Genomic DNA, 18525 nt, shown 5'->3' on the forward strand with positions numbered 1-18525 from the left:
TAATTAACTAATTATATTTTTTACGTTATTCACACTATCTTAATTTTAATTGTGTTTAAAAAAAAGAAAGAAAGAAAGAAAAAAAAAAGAATCAAAGGGGGGCGTTGATGAAGAAGAGTAAAGTCCACAAAGTTCACAGACAAGATGAGCATAGAAAAGTCAACAAAGTTCTCAGTTGGCATCTTTTATCTACCTCAATAGGGGTGTCGATGAAGAAGAGTCACAACTTACCTTGCACCTCCGATCTCTTCCTATAATCCTCGAGCAAGTAGAAAAGATCGTGAATCACCCAAATCTCATTCAGCTACAGATCAGCATCGAGGTACGAGACCCGACACACCCAGACGCGCCCACCCTCTGACATCACGGATCCAAGCTGTCATCCCCGATAGCCAATCACGGTGATAAGGGAGTCGTAGTCCAAGGAGAAGGAGTTAGGGTTGTTGCAAAAGGTGGAACCGTCACCTTAACAGTCCCCTGAGTCCAGAGGGGATAAATCATGGTTAAGCTGGGCAGGAGGGGTGACTGGGGGTCGAGTGGAATTTAAAGCGCAGCAGACCGAGGTTTTATGTCCGTGTGCAATTTGCGACCCTCGACCCCTGAACCTCCGTTGCAAGCATCAGACACCCTTCCAACTGATCCAGTCCATGAGGACAAGGAGTTAGGGTTGTGAACCTTGACGAAGAGGCTGATTTTTGAGTTTCTTTATTTTATTGGGCTAAAAGAAAATTAATAGGCTAAAAAATTATAATATATTAAGGGCTAAAATAATTTACCTATGACTTAAGTTTAATAAAAAAATAAAGCCTAATACTTACTACAAACTTTTTTAAAAAATACTAACTTAGACAAAAAAAAAAAAAAAAAAAAAAAAAAACAAGCTTGAGCTAGAGCCCACCCTAGCCTTTGAGGTGCACTACAAGAAAAAAGCTAATAGACAACGCTTTAAAAGCATTGTCTATGTGGATGAAAAAGCGTTGTTAAAAGTCTGCTCAAAGACAACGCTTTATAAGCGTTGTCGTTTGTGGCAAAGACAACGCTTTAAAAGCATTATCATTTTTTATAAAGACAACGCATAAAAAACGTTGTCTTTATTAAAGACAATACATAAAAAAGCGTTGTCTTTGTTAAAGAAAACGCATAAAAAAGCGTTGTCTTTTTTTAACAAAGACAACAGTTTCACAATGCATAAAAAAGTGTTGTTTTTTTTAGTAAAAGATAAGAAGTTTAAACTATTTTCTTTTAATACCAAAGGCAAATAAAAGATAAATGAAAATAAATATATTTCAATCAACAACATATTATTAAATAAACAACTAAGATCAATATAGAAATTATCATCCTTACACTTCTATAACAAACATAATTACTTGCATACAAAAAAAATTTAATTAGGAGATACTCAAAACTACTTCTATCGACTACATCTTATTGCATGAACTTAAAGAATCTTGATAGATGCTACTTATCCTCTTGACTTGAATGTTCTTTACTCATTGGCTTTAACCATCTTCTCGTTTAAATCCCAAAGTCTTCTTAATAGTTCTTCGTCGAAGTACTTTCCAGTCGCACCCTTGAGGTTTAGATGCAGTGTCACATAGCATGTAGTTGCTGCTCCTATAATCATTCATATCCAAGCTATTTAGCTGGAATTTCTGAATACCTTCATTCACCATTCAAAATATCCGAAAAGACACTGCATGTAAAATTTCCAAAATCTCAACAGTGTAAACTGACTGGGATAACTAGTAAGTTTTCAAAAAATTTAAGAAATTGATGCATCAGAACAGAGTCAACTAGAATAAAACTATCAACTAAACATAAAGGCAAACATAGGGAAAGTAAATACCTTGCAAATGACATGTAAGATTGTTTCTGTAGTCCACATGATAAGGTCTGACTAGGATAACTAGTATCTATTCTATGTAGTTGTTTATAGATTCACAATGTTGAGATACAGACTCAGTCAAATTTTTGTCACCCAAAACTAACTCCAGCAATGATGCAAATCCATTCTGTGGGAAAAGAAAAGAATATATGAACAAAGAAAATTCAAGTATCAGATAATAGACATGAAATATGAAATAAGAGAAAAAATAAGATTCAAAATATAAACCAATTCACTATATTTACACAACTTCTAGAAAAATAAAAGAACTAACAGATTCAAGATAATAAGAATTTGAGTAGATTGAATTCTTAAAAGAATTATTACAGATGAGATAATCATCCAATGACAAACTATATATGCATGTCAACAATTTTCAAGGGAAAGTAGGAAACTTACTTGTTCATAGTCTGGATTTTTGATCCAATCTAACCTAGAGCATGGAAAGTAAAAAACACATCAAGTAAACATCTAGTGAAACTAAAACTAGAGCATGTAACAAAACTTAAACTAATTTCATTCAAATAAAGAACAAACATCATGGGAACATAAATCACTAAACTAGCAATAATTACATGGAATTAAACTAAAGAAATTGTATCAACTAAAACCTATATAATGGAAGAGACATTTAATCAAACAATTGATAGGCATGAGTCAATGAAATCATAATGTGTGCAAATTGAAACATAGGAGGTCAAATTAATACAAGCACTTAACTTTCACATAAAACATGACTCAACATGAAAGATAATATGAAGTAAAACATAGAACGAAACCTAAAGCATGAAATGAAATCTAAAGCAAGAATGGCTCGTGCTCGCCGTTTCCGGTGAACTTAATCTTGAAGGTGCCCTTCTCCAGCCCTAGGTTCTCTTCCATGGTTTCCATCAATTTCTCGGCTAACTTTTTCACCTCCGCTCTTTACTCCCTTATCGTCTCCCTAATGATCAATCGATCCATCGAATCAATCAATTTATATAACATATATGATAATTGTCATGAAAACTTCATGGTGGTGTGATATAATTTATTTATTTATTTATTTATTTATTACTTGAATTGGGGAGGGTGGGATGGTCATTGGTTGTCGTCTTGGAGAACAAAGACATCCTCCCAGTCCACGTCGTCCAACTTCTTCTTGTTGTTGTTTACTTCTCCAGCAACCTCTTGTTCTTCCCGAACGAGTTGGTCGAGGAGCTGCATCGGCCTGGATGCCTTGAAGGCCTCGGCTCTGTGCTTGTCGCACTCCGTGCACACCTTCTTCACACGTTCAAGCAGCTCCACCGTAATCCCATGGTTCACCAGCTGCAAAAACATTAATTTTAGTAACATTAATTAATTCTCAAATTGATTGATCTAATTAAAACAGTAGCAATCTAATTAACAGAGTCATAAAACAATAGACCTGGAAGAATCCCCACTGCCGGCATCCATTGTTGATCTGAGCCAGAGTCTCGGCCCTCTCCTTCCCTTCCAGCTTGGAGAAGTCGATTACCGGAATAGCCATGGAGAGAGAGAGAGAGAGATAGAGATAGAGAGCACTGGAGGTTAGGCCATTCTTGCTTTAGGAGCACGAGCCGTTGGAATCAAGAAGAAGGGTGGAATGTGGAGGTCCAGCTGGCAACAGTGAAGAGAAGAAAGAGTCGTCGGCCGGTGGTGAGGAAGAAGATACAGCCGACGGTGGGAGGTCGCGTGCCCTAGCCGCGCTAGAGGAGATGTCGCGAACAGAAGAGGAATCGCCAGTACTGTGTCATCGCGTGGGTAAAAGGAAACGAAGTTTCTCCTCCTTTAATCTGGGTCGTCCATATTGTGATAAAGATGGATGAAGATCCAACCATCAGATCTTGAGATAAGCGATCCAGATCACTTAAGATTAACTTGAGATTGATTCTATCTTTAGATCTGACGGTCCACATAACTTCAAATCTTGATGGAGGGCTGGATTGTCCCCAGGGCGTAGCACAGATGGGGAGTGCATGGTTCTGTGGCTGAAAGGTCCAGGGGTCGATCCCCGGGGTGTCACTGCCTGGGGTTAACGTCTCCGCTATGCACTTTCCACCTGTGTACCTGCATTTACCTCCCTCCATATCCGTGGGACCGGCTCTAGGGGGGCCGCTGATGTGGCGGTTCCACATTTTTTTTTTTTTTTTTGATGGAGGGCTGGATGACTAGATCGTAGACACTAAAAATTTGATAATAGACAACGCTTTTCAAAAAGTGTTGTCTTTAACCCAAAAAAATCACTAATAGACAATGGTTTTTAAAAAAACATTGTCTATTAGTCAGAAAATAAAGAGATATACAATGCTTTTCACTAAAAGTGTTGTTAAAAAAAATACATAACGCTTTTTAAAAAAAAAACGTTGTATTTTAAGTGTTGTAAAATCTCAATTTTCTTGTAGTGATGTCTCCACCTCCTGTTCAATCATGCCCTCTCTAACACTTCTTGCTTTCTCAAGAAGAGCAATAGTACTCCTCTTTACTCCATCTATCCTTAATATCATTGTACTACAAACTGTCTATCAAAATTTATAAAGGATTTATATCATTTTTGTCTTGTTAGTTGTTTAATCTTTCTCATGAGGTTTTATCCGCTTGTATCTTATAATTGTGAGACCGACACTAAGTCATTTGGGATAAATGATATCACATTTTCTTCTCTAAAGAGTTTATATCTAATATTCATAATATTTAAATTAATATTTGGATACCATACAAATAAATTTTTTAAAAAAATATTATTTTTGAATATACTATATATCCAAATCTTATAACTCACTTAATTCTGGAATAAACGTTCTGTCCACTAAGTAAATCTAAGAAGCACTATAGCTCCCAACGTAGCACTCATGTGTCACTAAAAATTTGATCGCCAAAAGTACGTCTTGCGTGAGAATTGAACCCTCACTTTTGGGAAGAAATTATTGAAGTAATCGGTGTGACCCTAGGTTTTGATGTTTGGATAAAGATATAAGTTAGGTTATTATTGTATTTGATATGCGCTTGTGAGTGTGCAGGATACAGGTACAACAATCCAAAGTCTAAGTGGAGTCTTGACGGTGTAAGTCCAAATGTGTAATCTCGGCAATGTAACTCCAAGTGTGACTTGCCAAGGATGAAATCCCGGAGCGTGGCTTTTGGCGATGAAGTCCCGGAGGCACGACCTCTTGACAAAGGAAGACCCGATAATAAAAGACAAGGTCGAAGGAAGCTCTTGAAGGTAAGGCACGAACGATGAGGAAGCATCCGAGGCACGCGAGACTACTAGAAGAGGCTAGAAGGCAAGGTCGATGTTATGCGGATAAGGACGAGTGCTGAATGATTGTCCTCGAGGTTACTAGTTTACTGGCAGGATCACCAGTCGACTGGGATAGGTATAGAATGTTTCTATCCCAACGACTATAAAGACAATTGACTGGCTAGTCTACTTCCAAGGACCAATTGATTGGTAATGTTACCAGTTGACTAGTAAAAAGTCGTTGAATAGAATCACAGATTATGTGGAGTCTCATTAGTTGTGTCCAATGGTAGCATCAGTCGGCTGGTAACTTTACCAGTCGACTGGTAATGGAAAAATAGTTGGTTGTTTCCTCCCAAGCTCTATATAATGAAGCTTGGTGGCTGACTTGGGTAACTAAACTAGAGATGGTTAACCTTAATTAGAGTCTCCAAGCTTTCGTGATTCAATTGCTCTTGATCGAGGTTGTGGTGAGGTTTCTCCACCGACAAGGAGACTTTAGTTAGTCGGAGTTCCGGGGCTAATCCATCGACGGATTAGGATTATTCACCTTACAGACACACCGTGGAGTAGGAGTTTTATCTCCAACCCACGTTAAACGAACGTGTTAGAGTTTGCTTTCTTGTTTGTTTTATTATTCCACTACGCACTAACATCTTGAATGAAGAAAGTTAAATTGTGGTGACCCAATTATTGAGCCCCCCTTCTAGCTAGGCAACGATCTCCAATAGAAATATCAAGTCTCTTGTCACTACACCAAGCCTGGGGGCTTAAAAAAATTATCACCTTCGCTGATATTAAAAATATATCATTTTTTCAATCCAGGTATAGCCAACTCTTCGAACCGATTAATTTTGTAGATGATTGATTTTATAAAAAACTTGTTGGTGCAATATTTCCTAGGTCAAGGTTGACCTGGTTGACTAAGCTTGAGATAGCTCAAGCTTGAGATGGCTCAAGCTTGAGTCTTGATATTTGGGTTTCGATGTTTGACAATACATGGAGATTGCAGACTCTGGTCAAGGTTGACCAGGTTGATGTGATGGAGAGTCAGTAGGTCAAAGGGTTGACCAGATACTTGACGGGGAAAGTCCTAACTAGAGGTTAGGTAGTTGAAAGTCCTAGTAAGTGAAGCTAGGCAGTTGGAAAATCCTAGTGAGTGAAGCTAGGTGAAAATCCTGGTGAGTGAAGCTAAGTGAAAGACCTAGTGAGTGAAGCTAGGCAGTTGAAAAATCCTAGTGAGTGAAGCTAGGTGAAAGTCCTGGTGAGTGAATCTAGGCAGGTGAAAGTCCCGGTGAGTGAAGCCGGGCAGTGAAAAAATCCTGGTGAGTGAAGTCAGGTGAAAACCCTAGTGAGTAAAGCTAGGTGAAAGACCTGGTGAGTGAAGCCAGGCACGTCGAAATCCAGATGGTTCAAAGGTTGACCGGACACCTGGTATTGAGAAGTTCAAGTAGGTCAAAGGATTGACCGGATACTTGGCACAAGGAAATCCAAATGGGCCAAGGGTGATCGGGTATCTGGTGGAAGAAAGTCCAAGTGGGTCATGGAGGACTGGACACTTGGCACGAGACAGTATATCTAAGTGGGTCAAGGAGGACTGCACTTAGTGATCAGAAGTCCAATGAGAAGTTGGTAAAGAGAAAGTCCAGATGGGTCAAAAGTTGACCAAACTCTTAGCGGTTGTAAGTCCAATAGGGAGTTGGCATGGAACTAGGAAATTTGGACGTAGTAAACTTCCGAAGGCCATAACTTTTAACTCGGATATTGGAATGAGGTGATCTCGGATGCGAAACGAAGCTAATTTCAAGCTCCACACAGTTTTCTGCTTCCCAATCAATTGGCCAATCGATTAGGGGTTCAATCAATTGGACCATCGATTGGTTGACATGATTTTGTGCATAAATGGGTTGGATTGATTGGGTAATCGATCGAAACTTCCCCAAGGGAGAGTTTTTGAGCGAACAGTAAGGTTCAGAATCGATTAATTGATTCATTGAAACCTCCAATTGATCGGCCAATTGATTGGGAGGCTGGAAAATCGCACGATAGCCTTGGAAATCTCGCGAGACATGTTGAATCGATTGGGCAATCGATTCAAGCAATTTCCAAGAGCACAGAGGCACTCTGGATCGATCGACCGATCAATCCAAAGCCTCCCCAATCAATTGGGAGCAATCCAATCGATTGGGATTCGACCGTTGGCGAAGGTTTTAGCCGTTGGCGTGCGATTCCTTTGGCATTGCTTCGATTCTTCTCCACAGCTCTTCACAACGATTTCTCTAGAGCTCGTTGTCAGATCTCGAAGCTTCTTGGAGCAAGGTGTTCTTGCATTTCCAAGGTCAAGAGGCATTCCAAACAAGAAGGGAAAAGAAAGCTAGGGTTTTATGCTGTAAAATCTTGTAAGATTTTCTTGTATTTGCTTCTTCCTTTCTTCTTGTTGTGTCTGCTGAGTCCTGTACAGGCTTCTCCATCTTCGGTAGTTACCGTAAAGGAGTGTTTTCATAGTGGAGAGTGTGTGTCGTGTGTGGATCCTTGGATTAGTCACCTCTCCTTGAGGTGGATACCAAGTAAATCCTTCGTGTTATCGTTGTATTTGTGTTTCTTGTATTTTCCACTGCATATCATCACCAAGAAACAAGCGACGACAAGACGACGAGCTATTCACCCCATAGCTACATTTCAACCCTAACAAAACTTTCAACGATCACCAGAGTAAATTTGAGAACCGTTAACTCGATAATCACATCTAAACTTTTTTAAAATTAATTATATTGTGCAAATGTCTTTATTGGAAATTATCTTCAGGTATTCTAGTGGGTGCCTAGATCTACTCTCGGACTAGGGCGTTCTCCCCCTCTTATAAGGATTTGTTGTATTTATTTTTATAATATTCCATATTTTTTATTTTCCAAGGCTGAGAATTTTCTATAATAGTTGGAGGATTCAAATTGCCAAGCTTAATCTATCATTTTGATTAAGTTCAATCTATGATGAAACTCAATATGACCTTTCAAATTTTAAAAGAGTATAACTTTTGGTTCGGGACTCAAAAGCAAGCTTTGTCGATGATCACACATGTAGAATTTGAAAACCTACGTTTGTTACAGGTGAAACCGTAACTGTCAAATTTTAGCCCCAAAATTCACCATTTAAATCCTTTTCAGAGTCTTTTTGCTAATTATGGTAATTTTTTAGGGTATTTAGGATAATGTTGGTATTCTTAGTATTTATAGGAGAGAATTTATCTTAATCTATGCCCTATTTTGAGTTAAAATTATTCAATTATGTACTTTTCTTTTCAGATAAAAGATCTATTTTCTTCCTTTTTAAGATTGGAATTAAAATCTTTTAATTATAATTTATTTCCTTTATTTCGATCTTCGGTTATGATATATATATTAGAGTCATGTTTAAATGTCGATCCGGCATCACTAATTTTAGAAGGATTTTCCTTTTTCTCTTCTTGGATTTTATAATTGTCTATTTGCTCAATAATTTGTTTACCTGAAGCATGGACTAGAGGAGATTTTCTGACTAGGGGTGTAAACGAACTGAATCGAGCCAAATATGCTGAAAAATTTAAGGCTCGAATTCAGCTTGAAATAAGTATATGCGAATTCAAGTTCAATTCCAAGCTCGAAAATTTTAAAATTTTGTGTTCGAGTTCGGTTCAAATTAAGGCTCGAGTTCGAGTTCGGCTCGAAAGATTCGAACATGTTCCCGAACTATTCTAATTATTACTCGAAAATAGGTACTCAAAAGGCTCAAAATTTATTTATTTAATATATATTTAACTTATATTAATAAAATATCAAGGCTTGCGAGCGGCTCGCGAACTATCGAATAATATAATTTGGGCTCAAGTTCGGCTCGAAAAAAAGTTCGAACATGTTCGAGTTCGGCTCGAATTCGATAAATTCGAATACGAATCTAATATTTTTTGAGCCGACTCGAAAAGCTCACAAGCTGGCTCGATTCATTTGTAGCCCTATTTCTGACTACAATATTTTTTAGATTTTTTTATTTCCCTTAAAGGGTAATTAACTGGTAAAAATTTACAATAATTATCAAACTAAGATACTTTCCCACTATAAAGTAATGAAAATGCATCAGACTCTGTCATACAATGTAGACATGTTAATTTATCAGTCATGCTCCATCCTGACAATATTAAATATGTTAAAAAATCACTGATCATCCATAATAATGCAATATGCAATCTAAAATTAGTTTTACTTACAATAGCATAAGTCGCTGGCCCTACATTTCATAATTGATTCAACTCGGCAATCAGAGGTTGCAAGAAAACATCTATCTTCTGTTTGGAATTGGTTAGACTTGGAATTAGCACAGTAAGGAACATAAATTCATCTTTCATGCACATCCATGGCAGTAAATTATATGGTGTTAATATTGTAAGTACCCCGTGATAGTTTTGATGTGATCAACTAAGCAACTTAGGTCCTGTTGTCTTTTGATGTCGTGTGTCTAAGTGTGCAAGAACTTAGAAGCATAGGAAGTCGAGCGAAAGACGCAGCTAGCGAGAAGGACAGCACGGGAAAGAGTCGATGGACACAATGCATCCGAGGGACGAGGTGTTGCAGAAGAGTACGCTAGCGAACGAGCAGGAAGCGTGCGGAATTTTCAAGGGACGAGAAGCCGGAGCGGAAAACTGTTCGAGAAGGCTAGAAAATGGGTTCGAGTCAGCCCTATTCTAGATGGTTGATATTATATTGTTGGATCGTAGAGTTCGATAGAGGGGGTGAATATCGATTAAAAAATTCGTAGAGTAAGCACAGCGGAAAAACAAGCCAAAGAGAACACAAGGATTTACTTGGTTCGGAGCCTTTGGCGACTCCTACTCCAAGGCCCGCACACAAGGGTACTTTCGATGGGCAATCATTAATAATCTATAACTTATTACAAGCTAAGTATCGGAATTATGTAGTAAACGAAAAACTGACAATTATGAAAATAAGACAGGAAAGAAAACAAAACTTTGTCGGAGATCTTTTCGCAGCGTCGCAGGAGCACAAGAGAGTAGATTCTGAGTTGTTGTGCTAACTCTAGCCTTGACCCTCCTTATAAAGGAGGTTCGAGGCGCCCGGAACCTTCAAGGCGCCCTGGATGTGATGTAGCCGAGCCAACCATGAAGCTCCACGTGTCGACGCCGCAAAGTGGATAATTTTTGCCTCCGGGCGCCCGGGTACCTCCCGAGCGCTCGGACCTCCAGGCGCTCGGGTACCTCCTGGGCGCTCAGACCCTGTTTTCCAGCGGTTTTCTACCTGCAAGAAAATGTTAGTCTGAGGTAAATATATATCCTACAAAATAGAGTGTTAGTGCACAGTTTATCATTAAATAAAATATTAAGATTCCGTCTCCTTGAGACCAGAATCTATTCATGATCTCGACTTAGAGTTCCGAAATGGTTATAAGTCGGATCGGCGCCTAAGTTCCCTTCCCGGGAACGCGTCCTTACAGTCACTCCCCTCTAGTGACTTACCTCCACTTACCTATCAGACGTCTGGTCAGTCCTTCGACCCGTCTGGGCTTCGGGTCAGCTACCTGGTCAACTCGTCGACCTTAGCTGAGCTTCCCTGCAACACTGAGTTAGCACAGTATTAACAGAATTCAAGTTAACCTAGGGTTACCTCCTAAGGTTGCCTAGCTTCACTCACTAGGACTTCCATTGTCCAGCTTCACTCACCAAGACTTCCTCCACCTAGCTTCACTTACTAGGGTCTGGCTTCACTCACCAGGACTTCCTCCACTTAGCTTCACTCACTAGGGTCCGACTTCACTCACCGGGACTTCCACCACCTAGCTTCACTCACTAGGGCCCGACTTCACTCATCAGGACTTCCACTTTGCCTAACCTTTGGTTAGGGCTTACCTTTGCTAGTCATCTAGTCCTGACTAGACTTCTCTCTCCCAAACATCAAGTCCTGTTTGGGTCAATCCTTGGTCATATTGTCAAACATCGAAACCCTAGATGTCAATTGCACCAACAGAGATCACCCAAGCAAGTGAAATCAGATCGGAGTAGAACCGGATAATCAATGAGATGTTGACTGTCTGGGCGCCTGGACCCCCTGGGTCAGCCCAGGGGCGCCTCGACGCCCGCCTCATCGAGGAAGGGTGTTTGGGTGCCCGGACCTGCTTCGAGCGCCCGAACTAGGATAAAATTTTATCCGACGTCCATTGCATAGTCGTTTCCGTGATGATAAGATTTACCATGGTGGCGGTGCCCAGACCGTGCCACATCAGCAAATAGTCGTTTTCGACCTGTGGCTATAAATAGAGCCATGGTCTTCTCTTTTTCGAACAACACAATCTGTACTTCAAGTTCTAGTCAGTTCTTCACTTTCAAGTTTCATTTTCGTGTATGAGGCTTCTCCACCTCTAAAGTTTGTTCAAGAAAGAGATTTCTTACTGTGTCTACTTTCCTTTGAGTAGCAATCTTGTGATTGCCAACCAAGTAAAAACTGTTGGAGCAATCCCGATGGTCCGCGGGACCATGTGTTTTGGTGTTTGAGCAAAGGGTTTAAGTTAGGTTCACCCTTGTATTTGATATGTGTACTTGAGTTGTGCAGGACTGCAGGATACACATGTGACTCAGGTTGATGGCTTCGGGTCCGGTGAAGGATGGAGCATCCGAGGGACCGTGGACAAGGCAATGAGGACAAGGGCCGAGGGAAGCGACTTCGAGGCATACGCGAAGGATGGCATTGGGGACGAGCTGCAGGCTTGAATGCATCCGAGGGACGAGAGCCAAAGGAAGTAGGCTTGAAGGCAAGAGGTCAAAGCTGCAAATGAAGCATCAAATGAGTCATAAGGGTGAGGGTATGAGTGCATGAGAGATTGTACTCGGAGTAAAATCCTAGTTTTAGGGTTTCACTGTAGCAGTACTGTAGCGTTACTGTAGCAGTACTGTAGCGCTACTGTAGCAGTACTATATCAGTCGACTGCATGTTTTAGCAGTCGACTGGTGCAGTCGACTGGGGCAATCGACTGGCAGTGAACAGAATGTCTCTGTTCGCTCGATTAGTGTGGAATCGAGCCGTTGGGATGTAACGGTCGAATTTCCACAGAGGGCAGTCGACTGCATATTTTAGCAGTCGACTGGTAGGTGGGGTTTTCAACCCGCGGCCTATATAACCAAGGCTTGGAAGCTTAGTTATCTCTGACGAAATTAGACTTGGTTAAGGTCTAATTAGTAGTCTACAAGTGCTCAAGAGTTTCCCTTGTGTCCAAGAGGTCTTGGTGAGTTTGTGGTGAGGTTTCTCCACCCACAAGGAGGTTTGAGCTAGCCGGAGGTCTTCCGGGGAGTAATCCACCGACGGATAGGGATCGTCCACCTTACGGACAGCCGTAGAGTAGGAGCTTTATCTCCAAACCACATAAATCGGCGTGTGTTCTTTGTATTTGTATTTAGCTTTCGTATTTGTGTTTGTATTATTTGTATTCCGCTGCGCAACTAACAAATACGTAGAAAGTGATCGATTTGGGGGTGCCGTCTATCCAACCCCCCTTCAAGCCGATCACCGATCCGCCAACAAGTGGTATCAGAGCGATGACGCTCTCCGTTGGACTAACCACCAAGGAAGCACAAGATGACCGGCTTGATAGAACCGCCAAAGTTTGAAGGAGGAAGCCTTGGGGACATCACATTTTGGATGATGAAGATGGAAGTCTTCTTCAACACAGATTGGGATACAATGATGGTGATCAAGTATCCGTTCGAAGTCCCAAGAGACAAGAAGGGAAAAAGGCTCCGACCACGACATTGGACGGAAGAGCAAACCACACAATCGGAGGCAAATTCAAAGGTAATATCTATATTGATTGATATTTTGCCAAATCATGTGATAAATGGTGTAGGTGAGTATAAGAACGCCCACGAGTTGTGGAGCAAGGTGAAGATGGTTCTACAAGAAGAACCTAACCCTACACAAGAGGACGAAGAACCCATTGAGATGGGTCTAGTTGCTCAAGTTGAAGAGGAGTAAACGGAAGTTGAGTCATGCTCAACTTCCAAGGAGGAGAAGGAGGATGAAGAAGCATCGTCAATATCCTCAAGGGTTGAAGAAGAATCCAAGACAGAGGAAGAAGAGATCTTGGAGGTCAACCTAGTGAGCACCTCCACCAAAGCAAAGTCAAAGGACCATATCATTTGCTTCGGTTGCAATGAGAAGGGACACTACAAGAGTAGGTGTCCATTGGGTAAGAAGAAGGTAACTCCTAAACCCAATCAAGTTATTTTGAATACTAACATGGGTTATAGGAATGAAGAAGCCCAAAGGAGGAGAATGTGCATTACATGCTTCATGTGTGGGAAGAAGGGCCACTACCACACAAAATACACCAAGAAGAGGGAAATCAAGAAGCTTGAGCATCTAAAGAAATGGGAGAAGAAGAAGAGGAGCTCAAATCAAGGGGAAGCTTCAAGGGTAAGGGAGGTATACCCTAATTTGAGATGCAATTCAAATTTCCATGTTCCCATGCATGCTAGGAGAAATGATTTTGATTATCATTGTATGCCCATGCAAAATTTTGGATTTAAATATCATGATAAGAATAGGGTAAATGTTGATCATAACCCTAGGAGACTTATGCATGATAGACCTAGGAAAGTTAAATTCTCATTACCTAAGGAGAAGAAGGTAATAGAGAACCAAGGCATTAATCCCAAGAAGGGGAGACATATGCCTAGGAAGGCTAGGTCTTGGAATGTCCATGGTGGACATGTTGATTCTAGGTTTAGGAACCTAGAAAGGGAAAATCAAGTTTTGAAGGAAAAGCTTGATCAATTGGAGAAATTCCTTAAGAGATTCACTATTGGATCTAAGGGATTAAGTATTGTGTTGGGTAGCCAAAAATCCAACCATGATAGATCGGGCTTGGGATACCGATCTAGTTCCTCCAAGGCTAATGAGAGATCATGTGCTAGGGTGGCAAATGATCATGGCAAGAGAGAGTCCTCCAAAGCTAAGGGAAAATCTTATGCTAGGGTTGCATATGACTATAGAAAGGAGAAGCCAATAAATGGCAAGGGAAAGTCATTTAATGGTAAGGAGAAATTAACCAAGGACAAAGTGTCCAAGGTTAAGAAAGTTAGATTTGTAGGCCAAGTGTCACCGGAGGTGGACCGATGTGGTCTAGCCATTGTGGATGAGTCACCTAGAGAGGTGGCTAAGGCTAAGAGCTCTAGGGGGAGCTCTAAGAGTCAATTTGGGACCCATGGCCAATGGACCTCAGGTGGGTTTTACTTGGGAGTTTAGGTTGGGTCATGGAATGTGCCAAGTGGTTTGGAGACGGATTTGAGTCTCAAACCTAGGGAATTGACACACATGGGTTGTGTTTCATACTTGAAAATATGACATTGGGGTCATATAGCATGATAATTGGTTTTGGATATATAGATGTCATATAAATCAATGCTAGGGATGCATTGTGGGTTGACATGGGCAAATACATCAAGAGGAAGTCAAAACTAGGACTTTAGGTCAAGGTTCAATTGAACTTTTGAGCTAGTTTTGTGTTTTGAATCAATCTTGGGATTGGTGATAGATATATTTATATATATTTTTTTTCCAAGTAGATATTGATATAATAGACCTCTCCACAAAATTTGGGGATTTTTGGAGGTTTGTGGAATTTCTGGCGCATTTCTGAAGTTGGCCAGAAAAGGTTGATTTTTTCATGAATAGTGTACCAGTCGACTGGTACAGTTACCAGTCGACTGGTAACACTGTTCACGAGCACAGAATGTCTCTGTAAGTTCGTTTTCATGGGGGCAGTCGACTGATACCAGTCTGAAAGTGTTTTCAGCACTGGATTTTGACCGGGTCAGCTCATATAGATGTATGGGATCCATGGGGGATACATACATGAGTTTAAGGTCATTTGGATGACAAGTTTTCAATAATTGGGATATTATTTGAGAACTTTTTGGATGTTAGGCAAAGGGGGAGAAGTAAACTTTAGTTGGGAAAACCTGAAAGTACCTTTGTGTAGGGGGAGCCTTGGGATAGGTTCTTAAAAAGCCCGTTGTAAAAATCCTAGCTCATGGGGAGCGTAGGTGTAGGGGGAGCCTTGGAATAGGTTCAAATGCATGATGCATTGTTACGGCGGTTGCCAAGTGTGTAACCTTGGCAATGTAAGTCCATTCGGCGGTGTAAGTCCAAGTGTGTAGCCTTGGCAACGTAAGTCCATTTGTTTTAGCATGTTTATTTGCTATATGTTTTCCCTAACTTAAACGTATTGCCAAACACCAAAAAGGGGGAGATTGTTGGAGCAATCCCGATGGTCCGCGGGACCATGTGTTTTAGTGTTTGGGCAAAGGGTTTAAGTTAGGTTCACCCTTGTATTTGATATGTGTACTTGAGTTGTGCAGGACTGCAGGATACACATGTGACTCAGGTTGATGGCTTCGGGTCCGGTGAAGGATGGAGCATCCGAGGGACCGTGGACAAGGCAACGAGGACAAGGGCCGAGGGAAGCGACTTCGAGGCATACGCGAAGGATGGCATTGGGGACGAGCTGCGGGCTTGAATGCATCCGAGGGACGAGCTGCGGGCTTGAATGCATCCGAGGGACGAGAGCCAAAGGAAGTAGGCTTGAAAGCAAGAGGTCAAAGCTGCAAATGAGTCATAAGGGTGAGGGTACGAGTGCATGAGAGATTGTACTCGGAGTAAAATCCTAGTTTTAGGGTTTTACTGTAGCAGTACTGTAGCGCTACTGTACCAGTCGACTGCATGTTTTAGCAGTCGACTGGTGCAGTCGACTGGGGCAGTCGACTGGCAGCGAACAGAATGTCTCTGTTCGCTCGATTAGTGTGGAATCGAGTCGTTGGGATGTAACGGTCGAATTTCCACAGAGGGCAGTCGACTGCATGTTTTAGCAGTCGACTGATAGGCGGGGTTTTCAACCCCTGACCTATATAACCAAGGCTTGGAAGCTTGGTTATCTCTGACGAAATTAGACTTGGTTAAGGTCTAATTAGTAGTCTACAAGTGCTCAAGAGTTTCCCTTGTGTCCAAGAGGTCTTGGTGAGTTTGTGGTGAGATTTCTCCACCCACAAGGAGGTTTGAGCTTGCCGGAGGTCTTCCGGGGAGTAATCCACCGACGGATAGGGATCGTCCACCTTACGGACAGCCGTGGAGTAGGAGCTTTATCTCCGAACCACGTAAATCGGCGTGTGTTTTTTGTATTTGTATTTAGCTTTCGTATTTGTGTTTGTATTATTTGTATTCCGCTGCGCAACTAACAAATACGTAGAAAGCGATCGATTTGGGGGTGCCGTCTATCCAACCCCCCTTCAAGCCGGTCACCGATCCCCCAACAAAAACCTTACTTGTTTTGTACTTATTTTCATTCTATTATTCTATTTAATTAAGTGTGTAATTGTGTTAAGCCCAATTTTTTGAGAAAGGTATTGGTTTGTTTTATTGTGCGAGGCAATTCACCCTTCTTTTGTCGGCCACAAGAGACCTACAAATATAACTAGCCAAGATGAATGCCCGACTAACCAAATGGCTGAAATCCATCTGCGAAAAGTCTCAATCTCACATTATGTGGCTCCATTGCAAAAGAGATAAATACAGTATCAAGATATTTCCATACAAGAGAATCACAAAGATGTCATATTATACCTCCTTCGTGCTCATGCTCATGATGCCACATTATGTGGCAAGCTGTAGTAGCAGATGCATACAAGCGTTAAAGTCTAGTAATTAATAGAAAATAATACATTACTTTCCAAGTAATTTTTTTCTTCTTCTGCCTTAGTATGCGAGTACCATACTTATAACAAGGGTGTGTACAGATTTTGCATTCACTCATATCACTATCTTCATTTTAAAATATCATGCAGTTGTTTATACAACAATCAATCTTATCTACAGGCAAACCTAAACATCTAACCAATTTCTTTCTACTGTAAAAACTATTAGTCATTATGTTATCAGCAGGAAGCAACTCAGATATCAATTAATATATGTCATCATAATATCTTTCTAAAAAATGATGTTTTGCTTTCATATTCAATAACTTTATAGTAGTTGATAGTTGGGAATGACCAGAAGAATGTCTTCTCATACTTCTCTTTCACTAGCCTTTAACATTTCATATAGTTGTTGATATTCAGATGTTGGTATTTTATCCATATTAGAATATTCAACAACAACATTCATGGCATCGTGAACTATTGATTGCATTGTAATATCATTAGTTAATGATTCAGGTGCAGTAAAAGCTATGTCAGATGATGAACCACCAGAAGACTCAATTTGTTCATACAAATAAGGCTCTCTGTGATAGTACCAATTGTAGTAATTTGGCACAAAACTATTTCTACATATATGTACTTTCCTGATATCTTCATCATGAATGGCTCTATTCCTACATTTCGAATGATTATACAGACACTGTAACGTGGCACCATTCAACATTCTGGATGACTCCTATAAAAATTCACAAACTCTTCAACTTCAGCAATAAAATCATCTTTAATAAATTTATTTTATAATCGATTGTACATCCAAGTTTTGTTCATAGACATTGTCACATAATAAGAATACAATTTAAAATACTATTAAACTTGTACAATTTTATTTAAACTTAAATAAAGCTATCAAACATAATACAGTGTAGGTAATTTCCATTTAACAACCTAATAGGTTAGATCAGACATAATGTCCACTTTCTATTGAACATTCAACTTAGTGAACTAAAAGAAACCTAGATTGTTTTTTCATATATTGAACTTGTAGTATCTATCAACCTAAATAAAAAAAAAAACAAGATTTCAGATCAAACAAATAACAAACAATGCTATTTTTTGATCCAACCAAAAGATAATGAGCTTTAAAATTAACATAAATATAAATATATCAACACTAAAATCACCAAATGACTACATCTAAATTCAACCATGTAAAATATCACATATTTATTATTTATTAAATTATACATGAAGAAGAGTTGTCTAGCCAGAGAAGAGCAACAATGCAGTATACTACAACAAAAAAATTAGTGAAATTTTATCACAAACAAATTTAACAAAAGAGTATGCGGCGAATTGAGCTTGTAGTCGCGAGCTTGCGATAGGACAAGATGAAAATATTGGCTTGCTGAGCTTGCAGCTAGCTGCGCTGTCGGCTAATGACCGGCCAAGTAGCCGGCTGTGAGCTGACAGCCAACCATGCTGCAAGCAGCCGCTGTCAGCAGCCGGCAAAGCCGTCGGCCGTTTGTTGGCAGCCAGCACAGTCGTTGATCTCATGCTAGTGGCCGACAAAGCTGTCAGCATGCGGTTAGTGGCCTGCAAAGCTGCCAGCACAAGGTTGGTTGCATGAAAAGCCACCAGTAACGTACTAGCGGCCAAGAAAGCTGACAG

The 18525-nt window shown here is 40.4% G+C and overlaps 1 pseudogene; it reads right to left on the reverse strand.

Moving 5' to 3' along the window:
- Window positions 1–2686: 2686 nt before the first annotated feature.
- LOC122005649 lies at window positions 2687–3410 on the reverse strand (annotated as a pseudogene).
- Window positions 3411–18525: the final 15115 nt, after the last annotated feature.

The sequence above is a fragment of the Zingiber officinale genome, chromosome 1A, assembly GCF_018446385.1.
Source record: "Zingiber officinale cultivar Zhangliang chromosome 1A, Zo_v1.1, whole genome shotgun sequence".
Classification (NCBI taxonomy): Eukaryota; Viridiplantae; Streptophyta; class Magnoliopsida; order Zingiberales; family Zingiberaceae; genus Zingiber; species Zingiber officinale.